General features: G+C 43.4%; 1 protein-coding gene across 3 annotated transcripts in view; it reads left to right on the top strand.

The window, feature by feature from the left end:
* Window positions 1–244: 244 nt before the first annotated feature.
* ITGB7 (integrin subunit beta 7) overlaps window positions 245–12,608 on the top strand; it is a 62,581-nt gene continuing 50,217 nt past the window's right edge. For 2 of the 3 annotated variants that reach the window (XM_084836679.1, XM_084836677.1), the window contains exons 1-2: window positions 245–289; window positions 1,461–1,778. The gene's annotated coding sequence lies outside the window, so the exon portion shown is untranslated. The remainder of the gene's footprint in view (window positions 290–1,460; window positions 1,779–12,608) is intronic. The other variant, XM_084836678.1, reaches the window with a different exon arrangement.

The raw sequence follows: 12,608 nt of genomic DNA on the forward strand, positions 1-12,608 counted from the left end.
TACACCACAAAGATACAATTGGCTATGGCAGTCATTTATTTTGACCACTGAATTTGCAAATAATTTTTAATTTCATTTGTGCTCACAATAATACTTTGAGGTACACCATTAATATTATCGTTCCAGTGTTGTACATAAAGAACTGGGATGGAGAGATAAGGGCTTATCCATAGCTACAGCCCTCCATCATGCCTAGATACGGCTCCAGCTCTGACGGCTTCCCTCCCTCCAGCTACCAACTGCCATTGCTGAGGCCACCAGAGCAAGAGGAAGCAGCTGCCGTTCCATGGTGCTTACATCCAGCTCTGTGACCTGCTGAATTACTATCTGATGAACTCTGTAGCTAAGAAACCACTGCCTGAGTTTTTTTTGTTCCTCTTCCCTACCAATCCCCTTTCCTTTTGTGTCGTGACTTTTATATTGTAACCCTGAGGGCAGGGACTGTCTTATGACTGATCTTCATAAGCAGTTCTGGGGCAGGTGGGGAGCCTGTTTCAAATGAAGAATGATAGTAAAATTTCTTCAGATAAATAAATAATACACCGAGACAGAACCCGGGTCCAAAAGCAACCCACTTTTACCTTCCCTCCCTGCCTATTTTTCAGTTTCTGCTCCATTGCATTTATTTCCCACAGCCTGCCACTCTCAGGGCCCCCATGACATTAATAACGGTTTTGCAGGCAGAAAACCAACAAGTGGAGCTTTCTTTAGGTCAGAGAGGGCACTGATGGGAAGAGCACCGCCCACTGAATTTCTACCTGTTGCATAGCTGTCAAAGGCACAGGAGCCTTCAGCCAGGATTTCCAACTTTTCCCTGGCAGCTGTAGTCGAGCTATTTAACAGCAGTTCCTGTGTGAAACATTAGCACAGGAATGGTTCAAGACATTTTGCCACCAGAGGTGAAGAACAAGATATCTTCCCCCTGCTGCTGCTTTAACACTGGTGACAGGGCTGCATTCTCCACCACACCTGAGGGCAGAGGTTTAGCTTAAGGGACTTAGAGGGAGCACTGAGGAAGCTCCTGCCCTATCCCCTGGCATCTTTTGCCTGAGGCAGCTGCCCCCTTCTGCCTAATGGTAGGGCTGGCTCTACATTAGTAATTCATAATATTTATGTCAAAAGCTTTTCCTCATATCAAAGGGCACAGCTGGCCCAATATTTTGCTGCTTGACAGGAAGGACAAGAAAGTGCCCTCCCCCTGCCCCATTCCATGTTGGGAGTCCTACTGCCCCCCCTTCCCCCCCAGTAACAGGACAGTGTCCACTGCACCTTATGGGGTTGCAGGACAGGCCATGTGGCACACACACAATGGTGGCCTCCAGCGCCTTGCTGCTGCTTCCCAACTCTCAACATTTGCTGCCAGAGGTAGCCACCTCACTCTGCCCAATGGTAGAGCCAGCCCTCAAACTTGGCCTCTCTCTCTCTCTCTCTCCTCTCTTCCTAATACCAATCCCTTTTAGGTTTCCCCAGCTTCGCTCTCTTTCTATTCGCTTAAGACCTTTGGGCTTCCTCTCAGCCTGTAGAAGAAACAAAAGATGCATGCAAATTGTCACTCACAAGCAGAAGAGCTGAGTGCAGCAGCTGAGGAAGTGCCCAGCCAGCCTGCTTGCTGCTCCTGTGAACTGGGAAACAGCCCCCAAAGACCCAGGATCCAAGGTCCCTCCAGCCCACCCTGCTGCTCTTCCCTTGCTCCATCCTCAATGACAGAGTGACCAGGAACCAGCTTCCAAGTGAGCAAAGGCGTGGGATTGTGAGTTGTCTTAGTACTTCCAACAAAGGTTTGTTTATTTATTTGTTTTGTGAGGACTGGAAATGCTTTGTCTTGAACTGCAGGACAATGGGTAGGGTTGCTTATCGGATGAGAAAAAAGCACAACAAAACACACATGACTGACCAGGCTTCTCTTGTGCCTTAAGAGCTGTGCAGTGTGCAGAAATAAAAGATGAAGCTTGTTACAGCAGAAATGTCATCATCTGCTAGGATCTGTGGATCGTTAATGGCATAGCAACGTTCACTGGTTGAAGAGTTGGCAACCCTACATGGGATCCTAAAAATTAAAGGAGCAGGGAGGGTGGAGTTAAGGAGCAGTTGGAGACCCTTCTATTCTCCCAGGCATCTAGCCCTTAAATATCTCCCCCACTTTCTCTCCCTGTGTGTTGTGTCACATGCTTCTTCTCCAGTCTTTGAGACTGAAAGATTGTGAGGCATTATGTAAATAATATTTTTTTAATTTATTTTTAAGAAGAATTAGACTCATTGATGGAGGATAGGTCAATACCTGGAAATGAAACCTCCAGGTGCCAGGTTAAGCACTTCCTCTGCTCTCAGGCATTTGGTAGCATATGATAAAGTTTTTAAACAAGTCATGGGATTTCTTATTGTTGATTGTTAAAATTGTTTGTATATATATTTGTGCGTGTATGTGCGGTCTGTTTACATGCAACGGTTTTTATATAATGTACAAAATCGTATTTTCAAGGTTTTGTTCTTTATAAACTGCCTAGAGAGTTTTGGCTATTGAGCAGTATAGAAACGTAATAAATGAAATGAAATTTCAATGGATAGCTAAATGGAACCTCCATGTTTAGAGGCTGTGTACCTCCAAAGAAGAATAGTCTGATGACAAACAACAGGCAAATGGCCATGCTTCTGAGCTTCCCCGAAGCATCTGGTTAGTCACCGTGAATTGTGGTGTAGAGAAACCAGCATGACCTTTCTGATATTCTTAGGGCACAATCCTATGAGTGTTTAAACAGAAAAAAGCCCTAAAACTCCCAGCATTCCCCAGCCAGCCATGTGCCCTTAGATGCATAAATCAAAAAGATAACCTAGTCTAGGGGTGGGCAGAGACTTCATGCTTGCAGGACGTATGTTTTTTGTTCTTACTAGAACCCCCTATACTCGCCAACTGGAGCCTGGTGCAAAAGATATACACTTAGAATTAAAGCATTCTGAGCCCAGGGATTTATCCTGATAGAGTACCAAGACTGAACAGAGCTCACAATCCTTTCACACAGAAATCCATTCTTGGTTACCTCAAGCTTTTGTCTTTTCAGCAGTTTAATTAAGGGCAGGGAGGTGAGTCATTTTGTTGTGCTGCTGCTATCAAACACCTGGGAGTCAGAAATGGTTGTGGATCAACTGCACATCACCCGTATATCTAACTCTACCTTCTGCCCACCCCTGACCTAGTCCACACTCACATTGATTCAAAATTGCTTTCGCACCATCCATCCTTGGAAGGCGTTTCTGCTAACTGTGACCAAAAAAAGAAAAAGAAAGAAGCCTTTATGATATTTCTTCTGTTTAACATGTATTAGTACTTTTGGTGTATGAAGTGTGTTACAATCCTTTATTTTTACCTTCCCAGCTACTCTGTGAGTTAGGTCCCAATTGTTTCCATTTTGCAGATGATGAACTGAGCCCATTTGTCTAAGCCCATTGCAGAGAGGTGGGACATGGATCCAGATGTCTGGGATTCAAATCCAACTCTCTCTTTGCTGCCCCACACCAGTTCTGATATTTTACATTGGATATAATTTGCTCCACGGTCTGACTTCTCGTTAGGAAATTCTTCATAATGTTCAGAGAATGTTACAGTGTAAGCTCATTCTCTTGTTTGCCTTTTGTTGGAGAATATAGTATTTATTCCATTTCCAAAAACCTTTTCTACCTATTTTCCTGCCATTTGACAAATATGCTTGTTCTGTGAAGAAAGGCTAAGGTTGTTTCTCAATTAAATCAGGTGCTGGTATTTCCCCGGCATCTGTAATTTGAATGTCATGCCTGCTGCATCTGAGGTTCTTCTGCTTTGTTGCATCAGGGTTCTTTCTAGGCTACTGTGTTTTCTTATGGCTACCTGGTGGGATGATGTATAAAAGAGTCACCTGTTGCATTTGTCCATTTGGGCCATGATCCAGCAAAGCTCTATGCATGCATGGGGAGGCACACAGCTGAAGTGGTGTATGCATGATCTTACAAATTGTTACAGTGGAAACTTCAAACTGCCGTTCTATTTTGAGTTCTAAAATTTAAACTGACCAGTAGATTGCCTCTTCAGAATTTCCCTCTGCTATTTTCTTTGGTCCGTAGACCAGAATTGAAGAATCACTGGAGTAAATGGTCCCTTCTATTTTTATGGTTTCTTTGACATTAGAAAGAATATCTTTTGTTTGCTTTTTCTTACAACTGCAGCAACAACAACAATGAAAGAGCAAGATTCTAGTCCTCATGGCTGCATACAAACATGTGGCCATTTTTTGGTAAGGGTTTAAAACTCAGGAAGAATGTGCATGTTTGGGCAGGCAGCCTCATCCTTGAGGGGCCCATTGTCTCCCCCCACTGCTTCTGCATACCAAACGTATCCCTTCTACTTTTCCAAATTATGCAAAAAAACAACAACAACCCACTACATTTCTCAGCTTGATTAAAGCAAGGATATAAAACACCTTGGTTGAAAATGCCATTTGTACAGTAAATTGTTGACAATCTAGAATAGATATGGAATCTGCAATTCGTTTACAGCAGGGGTACTTCAGGCTTGAGGGATCCACTTTGTTTTTCTTTTTATTAGAATCCAAAGATCCACCAACCAGAACCAGGAAAAGACATACTCTTAGAATTAAGGAACAGGGTACCTCTGAGCCTAGGAATCAGGATTCATAAAATTATGGAGCTGGAAGGGACCTTGGAGATCATTTAGTTCAACCCCCTGCTCAGTGGTTCTGCACTCCAGGGCCCAATCTACATGGAAATGGTTTCAGAAGTGTCGTTTGGTTATATCCGGATTTACATGAAATCACTTTGGCCCATCAGTGGCACACAAAGCAAAAAAAGGTGGAGTAAAAAAAGGTGGACTACCTAAAACTCCACTTTCACAGGCCAAACAGCACTTGAAGCTGCCATACTTCGGGGTTGGGTGGGAGGAGTCCAGCATGTAGAACTGAACATCATCAACCATGTAGATGCTGCTCAGTGCATGAGAGAGACTTGCTTCCCTGCCCCTTTCAATGCTTCCTTGCTCAGGGAAGTTTAATGGAAGAGATGAATTGTGTCCCATAGTTTACCCAACACCTCTCTCCCCTCGCATCCATCAGGACTGTGAAGCAGCAATATGGAAGCCCTGCTCCCCACATGAGGTATTATAGAGGGATAATGCGACATTGCACTATTGTGCGATTACAGGACTGTGAATCAGCAGTATTGAAGACCTGTTCCCCATGTGAGTGACTGCCCCCGGAACAATTCATTTCTGATTATCGTGCCAATGCAACATTGCACAATTGCGCAGTTACAGGATTGTGAAGTAGCAATGTTGTAGTGCAAAGTAAAAATAATCAGGAAAGGCCAGCAGGCAAATAGTGCTGCTATTACTGTGTAATAGTGCTAAGTGGGAAGAGAAGCCTGTGTCCAAAGTGGCTACTGCTGGGGTGGGGGTGGGAAGAATGGGGGGGGAGGGATGGCCCCACCCTTGACCAGGTCACAGCTAGGTCACAGACACACCCCTAGGCACACCCAGTATGCAGGATTTAATTCAGGAAATGGGGCACACTGCAGCAGAACTGTGTGGGAGCCGCGTTTAAGGAAAAAAGATGCACTAAAAGGACTTTGCGAAAATGCACCTTTTTGAGAAGGAAGCTGCGCAGTTGCTGCAGGGTGACGACAGCATCATGTGCCATGAATTACCTTGATGTGCTCTCTCATTGTGCACTAAATCATCTGTACAGATTGGGCCCAGGATGCAGTTGCATCATCCCTGAAATATATCTGCTTGAATACCTCCAGTGAATGAGAACCCACCACATCCCGAGGCATTCTGTTCAACTGCTGAATAACTCTCACAGTTAGGAAGTTTCTCCTACTGTTTAGTTGAAATCTGCTTCCCTGTAATTTCCATCCATTGGTTCTAGCACTGTTCTCTGGAGCAACAGAGAACAGGTCTACTCCATCTTCTGCATGATCGCCCTTCAGATATTTGAAGACAGCTATAGTTAATCTTCTCTTCTGAAAGACTAAACATACCCAGTGCTTTCAAGCATTCATCATAGGACTTGTTGAGCTCACAGTTCTTCCGCACACAAACACTCTTGGCTACCCCAAGCACCTCTTCATTTCAACAGCGTAATTTAGATGATAAAAGTCCTTTTGCTGTTGCTATTGTTAAACAATTGGTTATCAGAAACCCGTACCTACTGCAAATTAACCTAGAGACCTACCAGTAGATCCCTATCTACCTTCTGCCCACCCTGTTTTACCGTGCAATCATAAACATGTTTACTCAGGAGCAAGTCCCAATAAGTTCAACAGGACCCTTTCTGGCAAGTGTATTTAGGGTTTCATAATCTTAAATGCAAAAAGTTGGGAAAGAGAGTGACTACAGCACCCTGGCATTGTTCTTTTGTCTGAGGCTATGTACATTTTCTGACTGACTTAATGATAATGTGATTGAATGATGCAAGCAAGAGGATGAGAGATAAAAATTCAAATCAGATAGGAAAGAGAAGGAAGGAGATTGAAACAGAACAGTAAACTGATTCAAATTTGCAAACCCAACATATTTAAATCGTAGAACTTTTTTTCTTTTCTATAAGAAATCTGTGAGTACAGAAACCTAGAGAAAATACATTTGTTAATCTAAGGTCACATGAGTGGAAATAACTAAGGCAGTCTTACTTTACTTATGTAACATAGCCCAGATCACAACATCCTCATACTCGATGTTTAGTAATCCGAAATGGCTATCACCACCTGGTTCCATATTTACAGTCACTAAGTTGGATTAGAATGTTAAAAATACCAATAATTGTGCATTAAAAATCATTTACCAATAAATATGCATTAAGTGGGAAGGTGGGAGAGAGAAGAAGAAACCCACTGTTCTGCCATCCAGATTTTGGGTTTGACAGGATGATTAAATGGGTGCCAGGGAACATGGGAGGCTGAGCCCCAAGATGTTTTGGACTACCACTCCCATCATTCCTTACCATTGGTCATGCTGGCTGGGGCTGATGGGAGCTGAGGTCCAAAACATTTGGAGGGCACAAGATTAGGGAAGACTTCCCTAGGTATTTTGCGTATTTATTTGTATGGAAGGAGAGAGAGCACTTCTAGGCTAGGCTGTTATTGCACTATTGCCCTGCCTCATTCATGGAATTTTACGGGGCTCCAGATGACATCATCTTCCACTCATAGCCCTCTCTTGCTTTCCTACTGCTTCTTCCATAGTTTTTCATTACTATGGGAAATATGTTAAGAAAGAAAAGACAGAATAGCTGCACAATGCCTTCTGCGGGCTAGCACTAGGACCCCTCTGTCTGGACTCTGGAGGCACCCAGAGAGAGGCAGATGGCTGACACAGGTAGGAAACCAGTATTACCTACTTTGACTAGTAGTGGGTCTCCAAGGAGATCTTTCCCATCACCTGGTACCTGGAATCCTTTTAACTGGAGATGCTGGAGACTGAACCTGGAACCTTCTGCATGGAAACTGGAGCTCCACCACTGAGCAACAGCCCCTCCCTACTTAAATAAAATAAACATGGCACGCAAAATAATTTGAGTAAGAACAGGATGCTCAGTGATGAATTTCTAACAATCTGAGGAGGAAACTTCGTGAGCTTTCACAATGCATCACCACATGCTGTGTCAGACTGTGGCCATGCAGGTGGTTCTACTTAGGGTTTATTGTTGTCTTTTCCTACTGAGGCAAGTTCATTTTGGGGTCATTCTGAAAACCAACTCCTCACAAACAGCACATTGACAAACTCCATGGGTCCTGGATATTTCTTTCATGAAAGCTTTTAGCTTGATTTTTGTTTTTAAGGTAGGTCACCCTACCAAGTCCATAAAGCAGGGGTGGGGAACTGTATTTGGGTGGGGGCCAAATGACCCACCCACTCAGCCCTCTGCGGACCAGATGACGTCAGGGGTGGGGCCACACCCATATCCTCTGGTGTCATCTGGTCCCTGGCCATTGTGCTGGCTAGAGTTCCTCCAGCCAGCGCTTTTGTTGGGGACCTGACTGGAGGAGCACTCCATCAGCCAGGGCATAGTTTGGGATGGCTTGGTCTGTTCCGCGTCTTTCCCCATTGAGGAAGACACAGGGTGGGCAAAGCACTTAACGCACTGCTCACCCTGCCAATTGGGATGGCAAGCAGTGCACTAAGGGGAATCTCTGCTGTTATCTCCTATCATTGATCGGAGATAACAGCAGGGATTCCCTTTAGCATGTCACTTGCCCTCCCAGATGGGAGGGGGAGCAGCACACAAGGTATCTCCAGTCTCTCATCAGAGATAACAGCAGAAATTCCTTCCTCTGCTAGTCTTCAGGGAGTGCGGCTTAGGGGAGGGCCCTTGCCTGAGGCTCTTTGAGTTGGATGGGCCAGTCTTGTGGGTCAAATTTGGCCTCCTGGCCAGGGGATCCCCATCCTTGCAATTAGTCCTAAGGTCTTTGGAGGAGGCCCCCCTTCTCTCAGTGGCTGCTCCCAGGCTCCGGAACTCCTTGCCAAGAGAAGTTAGGTTGATCCCCACTCTGTTGTCGTTCCACCAGCAAGCAAAGATATTTTTATTCAGGCAGGCCTTTAGCATGAAAGTTGGTCTGCTACTGAAGGAGTTTTTAGTTGGTTGGTGCTGTTGATTTCTTTTATTGTTGTATTTTTAATTGTGTTTTTAACTAATTTGTTTTCATGCTCTGTTTTAAGATTTTGTTAATCAGAATTTTACTGTTGGCTGCCTTGAGCAGCATTTTTTTTGGCAGAAAGGCAGGACAGAAAATAAAGTAAGACTTAATGAGGTGGCTACTTCAGGTAGCAAATTTGCAGCACCATTAGTGGATATAACCTACAGCTGAAACCCAAGATAATTGTTATTATCCTGTTCATTTCCACGAGGCTTGAACAGGGGATTTTATTTGCAGAACGTGTCCCAGATCTGTCTCCCATTCTGTTAGTGTCAGAGCATTTAAGGGTTGGAAGGGGTTGTGGAGGTCAGCTCAGTGTTGTCAGTCATATTATTAATAATGTTTAAAATGTCACACCAACATTATTTTTGCTACACCAAAACCATATTGCCACCACCAGAGGTATAATGTTCCTCACTTCCGAACATTCTGGAAATTAAGTTTCCAACAACTAAAAATCGTGTCTCATCATTGATCATATGTAATTTTTCTGGTGTTAAAATGCTATTAATGCATCATTTCATATTGATTTTTCTTTCATTCAGAGTATGAAGGTTGTTAATTCCTATATATATCTTCTGTCTATTGCTCAGCTTTAAGCATTACACCTCAGTTTTATCCTCCTTTTTGTATATTTTTTCAGCTTGTGAATTTCAGTAACTTTGATTATATTCATTTAGGACTCAGTGAGGTGCAAGGTTTTATGGTCTCCCACTACAGGTGTTAAATTAGAAGAGTTAGGAAAATTGTGCTATCACCAACTGTATAGTTGTTTATAGTGACTGTGGATATCTTGTATACAATTGAGCTGTGCAGAAACTGCATGTCTTGCATTTCATGGTCTGTTTTCCTCTATACCTGTGCGTGTGTAATCATCACAGTGCAATCTACGTTCTCCAAGTGCTGGTCCTCATGTAGCCAAAATGGTACCATCCACGCACAAAAGGGAGGTATCAGCAGACTTGGGGGAGCCCCACATTCTGCAGAGGTACATCTTTAGGGGGGAAACCCTCATAGGCAGAAACCCTCTAAAAATAGCCTGAAGGCAACTGAATATGCTGAGTGGGCATGGAAGGCTGACTCATGGTTGGGAGAAAAGGAAAGAAAACCTGGGAGGGGATGGAATGGGATGTCTGGAATCCTGGACAGAAGCAGTCCCCACTGGAACATTTTGATGCAGATCCCACATGTTCCCCCTGTGAGTGATGTACGGGGGTGAGTGCCGATCTGTATGTAGCCAAAACAGCACCTCCCACACACAAGAAGGAGCTATTGGCATGGGGGAATCGTTTATAATACGATAAAGGGAGTTAAAGCCGGTTCCAAATCTGTTGAAATGTCTTTATATGCAGACGATGTTCTGATTTCATTAGAATATCCCCTGTTATCTGTTGTACTATTATTCCAAATTGTAGACAAATATGCAGTGCTTTCAGGTTATAAAGTCAGTAAGAAAAAGTCTGAGATAATCTGTTCAAATATGTCAAAAACAAGAACGGGCAGTGTTGCAAGCATTGGTATTGGAACAGATTAGTAAAGAAATGAGGTCTCTGAGATTTAAACTTTCTAAAGATATTAGAAATTGTGTAAGGGTAAATGATCAACAACTGTTGGTCAGAATAAAGAAGGATTTTGAACAGTAGTCTACATTAAATGTATCTTGGTTAACAAAACATTCAGTTATTAAGATGGCAGTGCTATCTACGTTTTTGTCTATGGCTTTGTCCTTGCCAATTGGCAACAGAAAGAAAAGGAAAAAGAATTGATGTATTTTGTTTGGGATAAGAAACCCTCTAGAAATAAGATATATATGTTAAAAGCTTCAAAATTAGGAGGAGGACTAAAGTTTATGTTATTATGTTACAAACCAGCTGAGCTTTTATGGGTGAAGATGTGGTTCACAGAAGTCCAGTAAGGAATATATGTTGGAGCAGGAATGGGTTTCTGCTCCCTTGGATATTTTGCCCTGGGGGAAAAAAGAAATACGAATAAATATGGTAGGTTTGAAACTTGATCCTGCATCTGATCTTGAAAACTTGGACTAGGTACCAAAAGTTAAGTCTGGAGATTTCGCCTTTGGCCTCTCTACTTAAGCATGACAAGTTTGGAAATCTATTTGAAGATTGAGGATTTGGGAGAGAAAAATTGTTATAGATTTAAGGGACTTAATTTCAAATGCAGGGATGATCCGTAGGGAACATCTTGGGAGTCAGGAGTGGATACCACCGTGGTACCAATAACTTCAGATCCAACAAGGAATAATAACACAACTTTGAAAAATGACCTGATTTGAGGAGCTTTTGATGACATTAGAGGGCAAAGACGTGTATTCTAAGATATATTAAGGGCTTTTCTATATATGGCTTTTAATCTATCACTTTACCATGGTTTCTGCTTCCAGATTATTTGTGGAATTAAGACTGGATTCTCTACACAGGTTTTTTTCCCAGGTTTCCCCCCTTTCTCTGCCTTTCTATATGTTCCACTGAAGAACCTCTATGTGGCACTGTGGCATAGCGGAATTACACAACTACACTAGCATTTTATTCCACCATTCCCACAAATACCAGACTTTCCTTGATAAAAAAAAATGCCCGTGAAAATGCCTGGAAAGCATGGGAGAGGCCCTGGAGGAGAATGACATTGTCTAAAGCACTTGCAAACTACCGTGAGTGAGGAATCATGAGCACGCAATAAATGCCTCTTGTAGAAAAGCTCTAAATCATTTCAGAAAGTAAAACAAAGTCAGGGCCAGAAATTTTGCAACAAGGATAACTGTTTTGGCAGTTGGCCTCTGTACACCACCACATTGAAGTTGAAAGGAAACACACCCAGATGGGAGCGAAGTCAGGACTTTCAGCTGTAATTCAAGGGGTTTGACAGAAGTGGGGCACTAACCATTCAGGAAGTACAGCCAGTGGCATGCACACACACCCATCGTTGGTGGCTCATAAGTAATGGAACGAATGGCTGACAAGCAGCTGCATGGCCAGGTGTGGCCTGTTTCCTGGGTGCCCCATGACCAGCCAAGCAGATAAAAGGCCTGGCGGTGGTTCTGAATGTTACATTTGCATTTGGTAGCTGTTCCCTGGAACTCCCAACATGAGGTCCAAAGAGGCATCCATGCAAGTGAAGGAGGCCATCATTAGGCTGAGGAAACAAAATAAACACATCAGAGAGGTAGCAAAAACAGTGGGAGTGGCCATCGCAACAGTTTGGAACATCCTGAAAAAGAAGGAATTAACTGGCAAGCTCAGCAACAGCAAAAGGCCTGGAAGACCATGGAAGACAACTAAAGTGGATGACCGCTGAATTCTGCTCATGGTGAAGAGGAACCCTTTCACAACATCTAGCCAAGTCAAGAACGCTCTTGAGGAGGTAGGCATGTCATTGTCAACATCTACAGTCAAGAGACGGCTTTATGAATGTAAATACAGAGGCTTCACAACAAGGTGCAAACCACTGGGAACGCTCAAGAATAGACAGGCCAGATTAGCTTTTGCCGGCAAACACCTAAAAAAGCCTGCCCAGTTCTGGAAGAAGACTGTTTGGACTGATGAAACCAAGATTAACTTGTACCAGAATGATGGGAAGTGAAACATATGGAGAAGGAAAGGAACAGCTCATGATCCAAAGCATACCACATCATCTGTCAAACATGGTGGAGGCAGTGTTATGGCATAGGCATGTATGGCTGCCAATGGAACAGGGTCACTGGTGTTTATTGATGACCTGACTGCTGATAAAAGCAGCAGGATGAATTCTGAAGTTTATAGGGCTATACTTTCTGCTCAGATTCAGCCAAATGCTGCCAAACTGATAGGACGCCGCTTCATATTGCAGATGGATAATTACCGAAAACATACAGCAAAAGCTACCCCAGAGTTTCTCCAGGCAAAGAAGTGGGATGTTCTTCAATGGCCAAGTCAGTC

Source organism: Heloderma suspectum, chromosome 2 (genome assembly GCF_057233095.1).
Source record: "Heloderma suspectum isolate Gila_16-S chromosome 2, 16-S_ref, whole genome shotgun sequence".
NCBI classification, from domain to species: domain Eukaryota; kingdom Metazoa; phylum Chordata; class Lepidosauria; order Squamata; family Helodermatidae; genus Heloderma; species Heloderma suspectum.